This window comes from Siniperca chuatsi, linkage group LG23, assembly GCF_020085105.1.
Source record: "Siniperca chuatsi isolate FFG_IHB_CAS linkage group LG23, ASM2008510v1, whole genome shotgun sequence".
In the NCBI taxonomy this organism is placed as follows: Eukaryota; Metazoa; Chordata; class Actinopteri; order Centrarchiformes; family Sinipercidae; genus Siniperca; species Siniperca chuatsi.
In genome coordinates, this window is record NC_058064.1 from 1,190,291 (window position 1) to 1,207,715 (window position 17,425).

The window sequence follows — 17,425 nt, forward strand, 5'->3', positions numbered from 1 at the left end:
TTAGCATAGCTTAGCATAAATACTGGAAGTAGAGGGAAACTGTTAGCCAGTGTAGCCACAAAAAAACTGACATCAATGTTAGGTGTTTATAGCTAGTTGATGTTACAAACACCTAGCTTATCCGACATTGTTATTACTTGTTATAATGACATTATCATTATTTGCTACATGTAGCTGTATGTTAGCTGTTTGCAGCTAACCGGTGTTACACCAGAGAGTGTTTGGCCTAGCTTAGCATAAAAACTGGAAGTAGAGGAAAACTGTTAGCCAGTGTAGCCACAAAAAAATTGACATCAATGTTAGGTGTTTATAGCTAGTTGATGTTACAAACACCTAGCTTATCCGACATTGTTATTATTTGCTGCATGTAGCTACCTGTATGTTAGCTGTTTGCAGCTAACTGGTGTTACATCAGAGAGTGTTTAGCCTAGCTTAGCACAAACACTGGAACCAGAGGGAAACTGTTAGCTAGTATAGCCACAAAACAGGTAGCATAATCAATGTTAGGTGTCTATACCTAGTATCCAGTGTTGCAGCAGAGAGTGTTTAGCCTAGCTTAGCAGTTAAATAGCAGTTGCATTAATGTTGGTTGTTAAGCTAACGTAGCCTGCTGCCTCTCAGTGCTGAGCAGACTTTTCTTTAAGTAGGCTAAATCTGTTTTTAAGTAGACTTTTTTAGCTGTGTTAATTATTCAGCTTTTTATTTCGTAAATGTGATAACTGAAGTGCACAAAAATGATATCAAAAATACATACAGTCATAATGGACCAAAAAAAAAACGCAATGTAAAATATTCTCACTGATCCTTGAAAGTGCGTCTGTCAGTTTTGTTTTTGAGTTAAATACGACCAATGGGATGCTCATGTTGCTCTGTGTCTGCTGGGTGTGGAAGCAAGAAGCTGTTTGCTAATAAGCACTTTATAATAATAATAATACTAATAAGTTAAATGTTTTGTTTTTAACTTGTTACTTGCCCCCCCAAAATGTATTGTGCAGCAAATCTCAGCGGTTACCGAAACAGCCTCTGCCAGTCAACACAGTAATTGTTAAAAACACTAAAATAATAATGGCTTCTAATTTCTCCTAAAAGCTGATGTATCACAGTTTTACAAATTCAGCTTTTCTACCAAGTATTTCCTGGTATCTCCACTGTTGGCTCCATCAGAGCTCTTTCACCAGACGCTTTATAAGAATTTATACCTGCACACACACAGTACACATCAGTAAATTACTGCTCCCAGCATGCCGAGCAGCCAGAGTGCAGATGTAGGCCTAATTATAGAGAGTACTCCTGAAAGAAACTAATCCTCCCCGGTCTTGGAGAGCTTTCAGTCCCAGAGGAGGCTCCTTGACTCATCAGCCTGTAAATCAGCGCCCCATTGGCTCGAGCTCCACTTCCTGCCCCCACGGCGGGCCTCACACTCTCCGAATCACCTCGAACCCCGAGGACTCGAGCCGCGGGGAGGCCACGTATATTTGCTTATCTTGCACTGTTGGAGACCCTGGAATCTGCACGGAGTTCTTTTAGGTGAATATTTTGGGCCTTTTGAAATGTGGAGCTGTAAAAACTTCCAGTCCCACACCAACAGTGCCGACAGTTAAGATGCCGACTGTGGGATTTTGCTAACCGAGTGTGAAACATGTGGCTGCAGCGTTCAGGAGAAACCGTTTGAAGTCTTTTCAAAATTTAGAGCTGACAAAGACGATTACTTACTACATCTAGAAATAGCAATCAGAGAGACATTTCCTTTTTTTTGTTTTAATTTAGTGGAAAGGAGTGCAGGCTGTATGTTGGCTTTGTTCTCGTATCACTCCAGAAAACCAGCTGTGGATTCATCCTAAAACTTTACACTGCAGCTTCAACCCTCCTGAAAATGTTCTGCTACCCACGAAGGATGAAGGAAGGAAACAAGTGGAAGAAGTACTCATATCATCTTTTACTTAAGTAGCAACACCACTCTGTAAGAATACTCTGTTAAACTCCTGCATTCCACTAAAGTAAAAGTACACAAGTATTATCAGCACAATGTGCTTTAAGTGTTAAAGTAAAAGTACTCGTTGGGCAGAATGGTCCCTTTCAGATAGTTTTATTATCATATATATCCCATTATTACTGATGATTTAACACATGAGCAGCTCATTTTAACTACTTTATATTCTGTTGGATAGTTTAATCTGGAGCACTGTATCATGTTTTATAAATTGATCGTATGTTTTGTGACTCCAGCTGTCAGATTTAGTGCAGTGAAAAGTAGAATATTTGCCTCTGAAAAGTAGCGGAGTAGAAGTGTAAAGTGGCATAAAATTGAAATACAAGTAGAGTAAAAATACCTCAAAATTGTACTTAAGTACAGTACTTGAGTAAATGTACTTTCCACCACTGGGAAAGACAAAATATAAAGAATAAGAAAGTACAGATAGGTAGCATCATCATTCTGCACATAACGTAACTTTGGGGCAAGTCCAAGTCAAGTTACAAGTCGGGAGTTAAAACACCAAAGTCACACGACAACACAAACAAACGAACCGATCGAGGCAGCGATGGACCAGCGACTCCCGGGTTCTGCCCGGTAAAAATACTGTTTTTATCAAAGGAGTCTGGCACCGCAGCATCCCCATACTGTGTATCTGACTCCGCTTTACGCCAGCTACCAGGATCTGGCCTTTCATGTCATGTCATTGTCTCCGCTCATCTCATTTGCTGCTTTTGAAAAGTGTCATGAAGGACTCTTTGATTTGGCCAGGCGGCTCTGACCGTCCTTTCACCTGGTGCCACCCATCGGATGGACAAAACCCATCCTGTCATCCGTAGGCGCTGTCCGGCTTCGTGTGCACGCTGCCCTAACTGCCTCTGATTTTTGGGGGAAGCTTGGTACAGCGAGTAGAGTTTATCGAAAGGATCTTGCACAAAACACTTCACATTAAGATTTTCCTTAAAGTCCTAGTTAAGGTTTCCTTAAAATAAAATCGGTTACACAAAACACCCTTAAGGCTTCTCCTTAAGATTTCCTTAAAAAGTATTTAAGGTTTTCTCCTTATCTTGGTCTTACACTTAAGGAATCCCTTAAAGTCAGTTAAACTGTTACACAAAAGCCCTTAGCAACCAAAGTAAGGAAAAAAGCCTAAGGTACCGCTGACTCTCTTAACCGCAACATGGCTGAGTTTAATGCCGATAAATGAAGAAAATTACATTTTGTATAGAATCCATTTTGTTATTAAATTCTTCATTTATAGCACATTAGGTTACAGTCCAAACGAGAAGCTAGTTATGGCATTAAGCCTGCTGCATGTTAGCCCGCTAGGCTATAACGTTAACCGTTACAGTCTAGTTTATCTGCAGCTTAAATACTTAATGTGTAATGAAATCAGCAATAAATAAATAACTCGTTAGAAGAAGATGTAAGAGATTTCTTGTTGACCTTAACGGTTACTTCAAGTGCTGTGAGATAACTAAGTTATTCTGACCAGTTTGGTTGGATTCCTTCCTGAAGCAACTTAGTGATCTCTTTGTTTTGGACCTCTTCACCAGACTTCTTGAATACATCTTCATCACAATTCGTTGTTCTCTGTTTGCTGTTGTTTGCAGATCAAACTTCCTCCAGACGTATAATTTGGCTTTCTTGTCTTCTTCTCTTCTGCCATTTTTTGTACTATACAGGCCGACTTTGTGAGACAACAGGTAGCGATCACGAGTGCCAGTGCAAGCAAACAAACGGCCTCCAATCTCTTTCGAAGCAGAAATGCCTTAACGTTTTTCCTTAACTAAGGGATTCTGGAAGTAAGTTCCTCAGCTAAGGAGAAATTAAGACTTAAGTGTCAAACTTAAGGAGAAAACTTTTGGTGTTTTGTGCAACCGGCCCCTGAAAATGAAACGTCCTTGATGACATCACCTACTGCTACTTCAAGCCGATGGTTCATGCAGCGCCACACAAAAACGCCGGGGAGTTTACCGCACAGCTGGCTAGCAACGCCCGCTGTTCCCCCTGTCCTGCCCGATGCCCCGTCACAAGCAACAGAAACTAGACACCGATCGAAACAAATCCTCAGTGAAATGTCTTTCAAGGCCTTGGTGATGCACCTGCAGCTGTCCCATGCAGCTCAATCCCGAATGCTTCAGGGATAGCATCCGCTAACGCTGAGCGTGGACGCACAGCTAGCACACTAATGGTGGTCGATTCCCTGATGATTGAAAACACACTGTTTCCTGTTATTTTCTTTTCCTTCATCAAATCTGCAATGCGATCGATTATTACTCTGCACGTTTTACTGGAGAGCAAGACCCGGCCCACACTTAGTCTGAGTCCTGAAGTGTGCCCCCGCCTTGAGGGGAGCGGGGGAGTACTGGTGCAAACCTGTCCAGCCTGGGAACGAGCTCTCTGTGGTGGGGGTGTCAGCGTGTCAGCCAGGTGTGTTTCCTCAGGAGCGGCAGGTCAGTCCATTTACTACTGCAGTACAACAGAGGACGTAGTAAATGACAGGACTAAGGATCAATTAGTTGATCATAAGCAGAGTTTTCTGTTGAGCAGCTGCTTCAGGAGTCTGTGATGTTAAAGGCACCACCAGTATCTGAGTTTTAGTTCAGACGCAGTACTAGAAGCACTGTACTGAAATACAATGTGGAGGTACTTGTACTTTACTGCAGTATATCCATTTACACGACTCAGATTCAGATTTAACAAACAAAACATGTGATCAGTTTATTAAATATGGTGCATTTTCACAGATTAAACAGCTCAACAGTTTATAAAGTAGTTAAAATTTGCTCCACATTGACCAACTACAACAGTCCATTTAATTCATCAATAATACTGATCCTGTAATATATAAGTACTAAAACACTGACAGGAGCCATTCTGCATATTTACTTTATGCTCTGTACTTTTACCTAAATTACCTAAAAGGTTAAATGCAGGACTTTTACTTGTAATGGAGAGTTTTATAGTGTGACACTGCGACTTTTACTCATGCAAAGGATTTGAACTTCTTCTTCTACTGAAAAAATCTCCAAATCAGCCTTCAGTCAGCGTCAATCCACCAGATTATTTTGGCAGATCCTTTGAAACCCCATCCGCTCGCTGTCCTCTCAGTCAGCAGTGAGAACATGAACTCCCTGCAGCTTCACCTGAGCAGGTAATAATCACGTTTGATTCATACCTGCCTGTCAGATTCCATGAAGACTCCTTTTCTTCTGTCGTCAAAGCAGAGCGGACGCACCCCGAATCAAACTGCCTCGGAGACTCTGCAGGTAATTGCCGAGCTGTCGGTCTTTGAAGTTCAGGGGAGCGTTTGTTTCGCTGATCAACGTCATTGTTCACTGAGCAGAACATAATAACAGGGAGGCTAACGCATCCTGCAGGCTAACACTGACTGTTTACGATATTTATCACAATTAAAGCTCAACATCCCAATTAGACAGCAGAGAGTGGGGCCATGGTTCAGGCTGGTTCAGTGGGAACACAGTGCATGTAATGAAATCTGTTCCTTTGTAGTGTTAAACAGGGAGGGGTCCCACTGACATCAGAGTACAGGTGAGACCACAGGTAGGTAAACACATGACTGACAGACTGAACATTTCTTTTGTGACGGGGCGAACTCTTTGGACATGTTGCCTGAACAGTAACAAGTACAGTGCACACACCAGACTTCGGTTTTATTTTACAGTATTATATTTTGCCCGGAGCCCCAGAAAACAAGCAGAATACTGACCCACCATCTATTATTATTATTATTATTATTATAAAGGTATTAAAACTAGATTTGACACAAGGCTCTTCTGCATATTCATAAAGAAATATACAGTTCATTAAATGACCACAAACTAAATGCCACACAGTGAATCTGGGCCCTTTGAAACAGGTGTGAAACTTACTACGACAGAGTATTAAAATCTCGTAAAATTAACATTTTCTTTAAATATTACGACTTTATTCTCAAAATCTCAGATTTTCTTTCCTTCCCCTAATACTCCGTCGTCAGTTAATAAAACAAGCAAAACAGATTTATAAAATCACTATTCACCAACCACTTCTTTACCAAGAGTTTAAAGCTCTCAGTTCACCTTCTTTGTTTTTGGGTCGAGGCAAAAGTCTTAGCGGCCAATATCTCCAAACCTCAACACTGAAACTGTCGTATCTGCACTGCTAACGAGCTGCTTTTTTATTCTGAGCCCCCCAGAGACCAGTGAGCGATATCTCCACCCCCCCCCATCCTTTGTTTCTTCTTCACAAAGTCTGCTCGTCAGCTGCAGAAGGATTAGCAGCTTTACTTTCCACCTCGTTACATAAAGGAGGCACTACTTCCTGCTTTGGTACTGGACGCAAACCGTGAGGTGCTGAATCGTCCAATATGAACGTAATTACGGGATACTGAGCTTTGAACGTCCAGCTACCCCCAATGTCCGTGAGTCAGTGATGGAAAAACCACTGCTAGTGAATGAAGTCCAGGCAGCAACTGTGTTCCCTCCAAAACATATTTGGCAAAGCAAATTAGTAGACAAGGTGGTGGCCAGACACCGTACGGGAGAAAAGGTGGGCTTCTGTGATTTACTGTAGGCGCACTGACCCTTCAGCGGGCAGGACACGCTCAGTAACAGACACTTGGACCGGGAAACATCCGCTTGAAACCGGAGCGTTTGGTTGCAGCTTAAACACGAACGCAGCACAAATAAAAATCATCTCGTTTGGCTCGAACCCTTCGCTTTTTACTCGGACCACCTGCAGTCTGCCCGCTGTTCGCTCTCCACCTGGTCTGTTCGTACACTACACGTTAGCTAGCACGAGACCTTAGCAGAGCGTTTCAGTTAAAGCCCTGAGGTCACATGCTCATAGTGCGGTGTGCAGTATATATATATATATATATATATATATATATATATATATATATATATATGTGTGTAATGTTTTATTAACCTACACAAATGATCCCACACCAGCCTGCTTCTCATTAACCGTCCAGCAGCTGTTTTGGGCCAAACCTGGCAACACGGCACCGGTGAGTTAAATAGGTCTGCCATCTTGTTTATGAATAGTGAGGCTGTTTTGAGTATTTTAGAAATGATGTGTATTGGCTGCATTATCATATAATTATTAGCTGCCAATGAGTAACCCTGCTTTAAGTGAAATTTTAAGAGTGAAGTCTTAAACTTTAAGTGTTTTTGCTCTTGAAGTGTGATTTTTAATTAGACGTCGTACTGTTCAGCGGGACAAAACACATTTTAGTCCTCACCACCACTATTTAAATACATGTTTTGCTCTGTAAAGAGCATTATGTTCTCCTCCTGCAGAGTTTTTAAACAGACCATCCAGACGCATTAAGTAAGTGCTAAGAGGAGTTTCTGTTGGCTCTGCTGTGCATCACTGAAGTGTGGGTGGTTTCTCTTCACACAGACTCTCAGTCAGTCCAACAGGCCACGCCAACATCCGTCAAAGCCAAACACACTTCTACTCTTTACTCTGTGAACACACACTCACTGCCAGATACACCTGAGAGCCAATCAAACGACACTACAGCAGATTAAAGCTCTGGACACGCATCCACACTGAGGCTGTGTTTAACTTAAATGTCGAAAAGGAAGCTTTGTGAAGCTAAAAACAGCCTTTATTTTATCCCGTTATCTCGGGATGACAGCAGTATTTATTACAGCTTACTTATATCATTACATTTGTCCTGAGGGTGGCACTAAGTGGTGGTTAATGGTGGTGTTGAACCAAGTCTCAGAGGGGAACAAAAAAAGCTATTTTGCTCTCCAATTACTTAATTTGTGCTCACTCAAGAACAAAACAAATATAAAAGACATAATTGTTTAACGGGCAAAATCCAGCGTATATCCACATACAGGGAAGCCGAGAAGAGCAATAGTTGCATATCGTGAGTTAATTATCTCTTTATCTTGGGAAGACAACTTTATCATCAGAGGATGAAAAGATAATTAACTCATGATCTTGAGATTATGGGATAAAATAAAATGATTGCAAACATGGTCGTTCTGGGCTTCCATATCTGTATATTTCTGTGTTGCACATGTAACCAGCTGGATGTAACTGACCTGTCTGTACTGCAGTCGGGACACTCTCACGTAAAAACCTCTTCATATGAAACAGTGAGCATTTTTATCACAAAATGTCTTTACAAACTTCTAGCAGATTTATGCATGAAATTAAATAAAACAAAGATATTACTCCGTTCACTCTACACTTGTTAAAGTATCGCATACGTAAACAAAGCAAAGAAAATTCATATCTCTCCAAATACCCATTAAAGCCCCCCGTAAAGTTTTGCACATACTGTACTTTAATAACATGTCGTCATGTTGTACATATTCTTTATTATTTTCTTTTTGTTTAATATTCTTGAAGATCTTATCGTCAGCGTTATAGTTACGATTCTTGACCTGCAGTACTTGCTTTATGTTTCTTTATAATTCTTTATATTTCTACTATGTTTATTGTCAGGCATCAGAATACCAAAGTTCATTCCCCGTCTGTGTAAACCGGCCTGGCATTAAAGCTGATTCTGACTCTGAATGACAACAGGAAGTCATGGACAGGAAGTTAAGCTCGCAGTTTTGCAACAAGTTAATAAAATAAAACAATCATTAAACTTCCTGTTAAAACACAGAGGATTCCCTCATATAGGACAATGCATGAACTCTATATAAAACCGCATTTAATCCTATGAAAACATTAACAACACTTAGGAAGAGCACCAACATCACAAAACGTCACGTGCAGCTGGCCGATATCAGCAAAACAATGTCCGATGCAGCATCGCAGCCAGCGGTGGCAGAAGTACTCAGCTCATGTACTTCAGTGAAAGCAGTCAGTGGAGAAAATCAATCAAATCAAAAAGTACCAAAGCATCAGCATCAGGATGTACTTAAAGTACCAAAAAGTTAAAGTACTCATTATGCAGAATAATTAAATTATTGGATTATAATTATTGATGCATCAGTGTGTTCCTCATATTCTGATGGTTAACTCGTTTATTTCCCCCGGGATCAATATCTTAATCTGTAATAATACATCAGAATTTATTAGTTGATTATATGTATTGATGTATTATTAATCTGAAAGTAACTAAAGTTATTAAATACATGTAGTGGAGTATGAAGCAGCAGAAAGTGTAAAAGTACCTCAACATTGTACAGTACTTGAGTAAATATACTTCACAGCTGTATATAAAAACAGAGGACAAGAACAAATATAATGATTGATATTAATACTGTAGGAAGTGTGCTCCTCATTAACTGACCTCAGTGGAAACAACATCCTGGAACTTCAGTTCCTGCTGTTACTGTAACTTAACGAGTCGACGCCCGCTGAGTCTGCACATCTTCCCATAATCCCTTGAGGTGAAGTTATTGACACGTGCACGTCTGCGTGTCAACGTGTGTCGTCGGCGTCTCACTGCTGACAGACGGAGACGTCACCTTCTGAGTCACCTCTCTGTCATTTACACGGTACGTCTCCTGTTGCTAGGAGACGGAGAGACTCTGCATCCTCTCGCTCACGACTCATCGCTTCCTTTATCCTCCTCTTTGAGCAGCGTTTAGCATCCAGCAGCTATTTTAGCTCGTTTGGCTCTAAACACCAGCGTCTATTGTTGCTCTGCACTAAGTACGACAGCAGTAAAAGTGGGGAGACCTCAGCAAAGCTGGAAAAACATATAAAGAGCTCAGACTGTGTTAGAGGCAGCTCTGGCAGCAGCAGCTTTTATTTCCTGACATTTTATGACCTCTGTCATTTTGGTCTGCGGCGATGTGCCTGTGGTCAGTCACTGTCTTCCTCCACTTATCCTCCATAATTCATCACTTATAGGACTGGCAGACGGCGAGAGCAGAAATGCTCGACATAAATACGACAAAACTGCTTTCTGTGGCGGGAAACTGAAATCTAAACGTGTGCGAATGTTCAAACGCAGAGCTGGACTTAAAATCTCTGAAACAGGGTTAGCTTGGCACCCGATTCTGAATTAGTTTTAGTCTTTGACGAAAACGTACGTTAGTTTCGATCCAAATTTAGTCATTTGATTTTCGTTGGTTTTAGTCACAAAAACGAAAGACATTTTAGTCTCATTGTTGTCCCGCACTGAGGCCACAGCTGTCGCCATCTTTGTTGTGTACAGTTACCGTGGTTACAGCTGTCGCCATCTTTGCTGTGTACAGTTACCATGGTTACAGCTGTCGCCATCTTTGCTGTGTACAGTTACCATGGTTACAGGTGTCGCCATCTTTGTTGTGTACAGTTACCGTGGCTACAGCTGTCGCCATCTTTGCTGTGTACAGTTACCGTGGCTACAGGTGTCGCCATCTTTGTTGTGTACAGTTACCGTGGCTACAGGTGTCGTGTCCATGTGATACAGACTGACTCTGCTCAGTAAAACCCGTTCTCATTATAAACTCTGAACTGTTCCTGCTCACCTAGCATTAGCATTAGCACAGCTAGCTGATCACTCAGCTGCTGATTCACTAAAATACCGTTCACTGTCTAGAGAGGAGAAGCTAAAACATCTGGAGGAAGATTTATTTCACTGCATTTATCTGACGGCTTCAGTTACTTTACACATTCAGATTTTTACACAAAACACATGAAGAGTTTATAAAATCTGATGTTTTTTTTATAAATTAAACAGTTTATACAAGTTCAGCTGAAACGATTAGTCGACTGACAGGAAATGAATCAGCAGCTGTTTTGATGTTTGGAGTCGTTTCTCCTGTAAATCCCTTCCTGGCTGCAGCTGCTCAGATGTGCAGATCTGCTGCTTTTCCTCTGAACGACTGTAATAACTGTAATGTTTGTTAATAACGTCGAGCTTTGGACTGTCGGTCGGACACGACGACACGCTGAAGGCGTCGCTTTGGGCTCTGGGTCGTCGTGACGGCGTTTCTCACCGTTTTCACCAGTTTTCCAAACCGATCGATCGATGGATCGACGGAGAAAAGAATCGGCAGATGGATCCAGAATGAAAAGCATCATCAGCTGCAGTCCGATACAAACCGGTTCAACATGAGCTCCAGCTCCACCAGCTGCAGCAGCAACATCCTGCTTTACATTAATGCACGAGGAATAATAACCTGATGATAGAATATATAACAGCACAGCAGCCACAGGGACGCTGCACTGCTTTAATGCTTTAAGGGCTTTTTCCTGATCACACTCTCACACTTTCACTGCAGGACTTTTACTTGTAATGGAGGATTTTTCCATTGTTGTATTAGTACTTTTACTTAAAGGTCCAGCGTGGAGGATTTAGTGGCATGTAGCGCTGAAACTGCAGTTTGCAACCATTTGAATCCCGCTCGCCTCACCCTCCTCTTCCAAGCGTGTAGGAGAAACTACGGTGGCTGAGAAACGTGAACGGCCCAATCTAGAGCCAGTGTCTGGTTTGTCCATTCTGGGCTACTGTAGAAACATGGCGGCCTCCATGGAAGGGAACCCGCTCCCTCTGTAGATATAAAAGGCTTATTCTAAGGGAACGAAAACACAGCGATTCTTATTTTCAGGTGATTAAACACTAATGAAAACATACTTATGAATATTATATTCCATTTCTGCCGACAGCTGCTCCTGAATGTGACGCACTGGACCTTTAACATTTTCACTGCAGGACTTTTACTTGTACCAGAGTATTTTTACAGTGTTGTTTTAGCACTTTTACTGCAGTAAAGGATCTGAGTACTTCCTCCAACACATTCTAAATGAGGCTCTTAAAGACGAGCCCCCCCGCAGACATACCTGCAGACAGGTATGCACCACATGAAAGAAATTCTCTTTACTGGTAACAGTGTAATTAAAGCTCGCCTGAGGCTTTAGTGTGTGTGCACGTACACTCACACACACAAGCTGCAGCCTGCAGACACCGACAGCACTAAATATTTACAAGAGGAAACTTCAGCGACGTGAAGCGTTGGTGCGACGGCTCTGTGTGGTCTGAACGCATCACACGGCTCATACCTGTCCGCCCCCGCCGACCAATCCCGGCCCAGAATTCCCCCTGCATGCTGTAATGCGTGTTTTGGGTGTCAGCGGCTCCACCTGATCAAATGGATGTTTGTTTCACAACAGAAGTTCAGGTGTGAACGGCGCTCAGCTGGAACAGATTCACATTCACTGACATGAAGTCAGTGTAGCAACAGATGAGAGTCGTTTCTGTTTCTGCTGCTGCAGGCTGATCTGTGGTCAGATTTACAAGTGTAGCTCTTATCCATGTGTGAGGTTCAATGCATTCCTGCAGTTCATTTATTTTTAAAAAGTGTTGTTGTAATTTACTTTTAGACGGTACAAGATTCTTTACACAAGCCAGAGGCACAAATAAATCAGATAACTAAGTGCACTGCAGTGTTGCCTGCACTGACTGCAGCAGTGTTTTAGATGATTGGTCCACACATTTCTGCCATTAAGGTTGGACATTGGAACTGATCTCCTGCTTTGATTAATTTGAAATAGATTTCATCACATTTTTTGATTAATTATGTTACCTCAGATACCAATATTACATAAATGTATCCTGGGAACAACAAAGAAAGACTGTTGGTTTCTTTGCGTATAAAATTGCTTAAAGTGAACACGACAGACTGTAAACACATTGGACTGAGCAGTTCAGTTGGTCCCATTTTGGTTCAGGCAAAAAAAGAGCTTGGGGGACAAGACTAAACCTGCAACCATGCAAGACTAATCCATTTCGATTTTTTAGGCTTACAGGTGCATCAGCTGAGCGGGCTCATCATTATGCAGCCGTGGCCGTCACCTCCAGATGCTTCAGCTAAGCACAGAGCATCCACTAATGATCAGTTTCAGTCAGAGCAGAAACTGAAAGTCTGCTCTGTAATTCATCTGCTGTTTATGTTGACATCAGCCTGACGAGCTAGCGTTAGCTACCGGCTACACGGCAGGGACAGACTGAACAGAGTAGAGTCTGCAGAGTCTTTGATGGATGCGACTGTTAGATTTGAAACAAGATGTCTGCTGCCAGCGAGCCACCCGGACTCACCACAGTCCTGTAGACTGTGACGGCCGGGGGGGGACGTAGAGCGTAACTACTCGCCACACAGTTCGTGACTCAAGCTAATGTAGCAGCTAGCATCTACATTGACTGAAAAGACATTTTACATTTTGCGCAGCCCTAACTTATTAGTAACCACAGTCTACACATAACATTTAGTGTAAACACACATTCAGTGAGATTTTAAGAATCAGTCTTGATCATTCACAGAAAATCCATATTTGCCATTTTTATCTGCTCCCTGTCTATCAGACGGAAGCAGAGAACGGCTGCAATCGTTTCATTGTCTCGAGGTTACAGGTTAATTAGTTAATTATGAAATACAGCTGTTGTTGGCTTCTGTACCATCATTTCCCTGCAGTTTTAAACTCACCACTGTTTATCTTTTAGTTTTTTAAAGGAGCCCTTTATTCAGTTTTAATTCTCAGCTCAGCGTTTGGACCGCAGTGTCTTAATCAACCCCGTGAAAAGCTACGTTAGCATCAGAGATGTGGCTGCACTGGTTTGTTTATCTGTCCAACTGAGCCGCCTGATGTTCAGTCCTAACATTCTCCATCGATCTGTTACTCTTTATATATAATGTGCAAACAGACTATACAGACTTCTGTTTGTATGCCGATGATACGCAATTCACTGTCCGACTTACGGTTGCTGACACATCAGCCAGTGTCTTTTGCCTTGTTGATATTCAGTGCTGGAAGTCCAGCCATTTTGTCCATTTAAAATAACTCAAAATAGGAGATCCTGATCATTTTTTGTTTAACAGCTCAAACTGCCGTCGTCAGTGGAAACAAAGCAAACACTGTAGACCCAGAAAGGCTTTTGGCAGTTTTTAAACAAAGCTTGAGGACAGAAGCCCTCTCTCAACCGGGATGATGAATAGTTTCTGCCAGCACATAGAGGAAGAGGAGGAAGAGGAGGAGGAGTCCAGCTTCCTCCTCGGGTTCCCCCTCCAGCTCCTGTTTCACAGAGGGGGGGCTGGACCTGATGGAGCAGGTGTGGTCTGTCACCACCGTCTGCCCACACCTCTGACAGTCTGTGCCTCCTCCCTGACCTCCTGTAAGACTGCAGGAGGAAGAGGAGGAGGAGGAGGAGGAGGAGGAGGTCAGGTGTCAAGGTGATTGATGCTCTGCTCAGCGGTTTGTGATACTGAAGCCTGAGTCAACAAGAGTTTAACCAACATCGGTTTGGTTGATGTTGATATTTTCAGACAGACGCTGCTTTGAGCTGAAAGTTTGTGGCAATATTCAATTTCTAGACGGATTAAAACTCCAGCAACACTCTCACACCGTGATCACCGCGGCAACCGGCTGCACACCGCAACACTCTCACACCGCGTGATCACCGCGGCAACCGCTGCACACGGCAACACTCTCATGCCGTGATCACCGCGCAACCGCCGCGCACCGGCAACACTCTCACACCGTGATCACCACGGCAACCGGCTGCACACCGGCAACACTCTCATGCCGTGATCACCGCGGCAACCGGCTGCGCACCGGCAACACTCTCACACCGTGATCACCGCGGCAACCGGCTGCGCACCGGCAACACTCTCACACCGTGATCACCGCGGCAACCGGCTGCGCACCGGCAACACTCACATACCGTGATCACCACGGCAACCGGCTGCATACCGGCAACACTCACATAGCGTGATCACCACGGCAACCGGCTGCATACCGGCAACACTCACATAGCGTGATCACCATGGCAACCGGCTGCACACCAGCAACACTCTCACACCGTGATCACCGCGGCAACCGGCTGCATATACGTACCAAACAGGAGTAAAAGCCCTACTAGAGGCTTTAATGATCACAACATACGGAACAAACATCGTGATGGTTTATCTGTTAGAGTCTAAAATGTAAAGTTTGTCCTGAAGGTGGCGCCAGAGCAGCAGTTCCCAACCTGAAAGGCTTTCAAGATGAATCTAACAGGTCACAAGACTGTCATCGGAGTAGGCAATAACTGCAATAATCTTTTTTTGTTTTGGTGTTTTTGGCTTCACCTCCAGCCGGCAGTGGAGACTGACAGGCGACGTGCTGTAACGTGTGCTGTTTGAGGCCACCTATTAAAACGATCACAGTTGTTTCTGATTTAGATGAGAATATTTATTTCCTACAGTCGGCTCTGCGGTTGTGAATCTATGGTTTTACCACTTCTGGGCCCAAGAAGTGATTCAAAGTGGAAATGTTGTCCTAATGGCTTATTGTTATGTTATTGTCATTATCTGTGTGTGACGCTCTTTGAGCTACATTCAGTGCACGAGTCATTTTATGTTGTTATCGCTGTTGTGTTGCAGTTGTATTTTTGTTGCTGTTGCTTCCAGCGCAGTGGACAATAAAGTTGTATTGTATATCGGTATAAACTTGTGATCACCTACAGTGTGATGTCTCCTCACGGCATTACAGATTTTACAGAACTGCCTTTGTGTTGTGGAAATCGGTGTTTTTGCTGGTGTCTCAGATTTAAACTCTGTATCCTGAAATACTGAGTCTCACTTTTTATTTCCACGTAAGAGAAGCAAACAGAGGAGGTGTGCAGCGTGTGTCTGATTATCTCTTCACGTTAAACTGTGAAAAATAATTCAGAAAATAACCTTAAAAGAAGAAGTTCTCAGGTTTTGAAACTTCAGAAGTTAAACACAGCCTGTTCCTGGTGGTTTACATGCTGCAGAGCAGAGTCCACCACCTCCACCTACAGTGAGTCCGAGTTTTATTTACTGCCCCAGTTCATTTCACAGCACAGAGTGGGTGGATTTTATCCTGAACGTCTTCCAGTCGACTGTAAAATCTGACAGTCTGGCAGACGAGACCTCACTTATTTCATTTCACAGATTCGGAGCCTTTTCAGAAAATATTTCTGAAACCTTTCCACCAGAACAATTCAGAGGAAAAGAGTCGGTCAGTGTGTGACGGAGGAGGCTGCTGGGTGTTGTATCGCTCAGAGAAAATACCTCCTCTCTGATTGAGCACATCTTAAAATAACTGCACGCTGAGGGAGCGACAATTAATTTTTCCACGCCACCACTGAACAAAACTTTCCAAGAATTATGTAATTTCATCTGAAGGCCCAGAAAGCTCCGACTCGCCTCGGCACACCGCCCCCTGATGGAGGAAGGACCGAACAGCAGGCGGGGATTTCAGTAAAGTTGTATTTGTTTTAATCAACTTTATAAAACACCAATCCATTAAAATATCCTTAATCAATGCTCAAAAACACAGTATTCATATTATTATATATTTTTACATTAAAATAAGTTTTATTTCCCTTTTGTTCCTGTTTCCCGCTCTCTCACACTCTGTTTTATTATATTCATTTGGTTTTTCTATTTTTAAATTTCATTAATTGACTTATTGATTATTTTTCATTATATTTCTCACAATAATAATAATTTCATTGTATTATTTGTTTCCCCTTTGTTCTTATTCCTTTTCAAATTTTATTTACATTTTGAATTGATTTCATATTGTTCGCTTTTTTATTTTTATTTTGTATTTCAATTTACTCTCTTCAATTAATTTTATTGTATTTTTTACTTTATTATTTATATTATTTATTTATAAATGTATGGATATTAATGGTTTTTAGTGTGTTTCTGAATGGATTTTAAGGGGTAAAAGACCCTTAAAAAGTATCATTATAGGTACCCATTAATTCTTCAATGACAGTGTAGATTTGGGCGTTCACAGCGTGCAAATTTGGGTTAAATGTCTGGAGAAAAGAACACATATCAAAGGTTTTGAATGGTTTCTCTCTGTGGATTTGGGGCCTTTATAGTAACATCACACGTACCTGGTTCACTTTGCTTTGATATTCAATAAATAAATACAATACATTTAAAAAATCCAAGTCGCTGCAGATCGATAACACTGAGCTCCTCTGTCACATACTGTATCTCTGCATTGAATGTAAACACTTGTGATGGCTGGGAATCGAACCCAGGTCAACTGCTTGGAAGGCAGCTATGCTCACCACTATACCACCATCGCCGCTTCTCACAGAGCCTGAACCTTTGAAGCTGCTCAGCCCTCACCTCCTGAAACAATCAATCAGAAACACTTTATTGATCCCCGAGGGGAAACTCTGTCGTCGCAGCTGCTCACCGTCACGTCAGCGCACACAGGAACAGAAGCACTGATAGAAATAGAAATAATAATAAATCAGTCTGCAACGAGACAATCTTTTCTAGTAAGAAATCAAAATGTAATAGACTCTAATACAGCGAAGATAAATTCAGTACTATAAGTGATTCATGTGACTGATCTGTGCTGCAGACAGGAAGTAGCTGGTCCATGTAAACCAGGTCACTTTGTCTCAGGTCACTTTAGAAAATGACGATGTAAACTCACAACAATTCGTCTGCTTCAGTCACAGCAGAAACAGCAGATCTGACAGGAAGGTTCGTTAGTGAAATGCCT

General features: G+C 42.2%; 1 non-coding gene across 1 annotated transcript; it reads right to left on the reverse strand.

Moving 5' to 3' along the window:
* Positions 1 to 16,924: 16,924 nt before the first annotated feature.
* Positions 16,925 to 16,996, reverse strand: trnag-ucc. Its single transcript has one exon. It is a non-coding gene; the product is annotated as a tRNA-Gly (tRNA).
* Between the last annotated feature and the right edge of the window lie 429 nt (positions 16,997 to 17,425).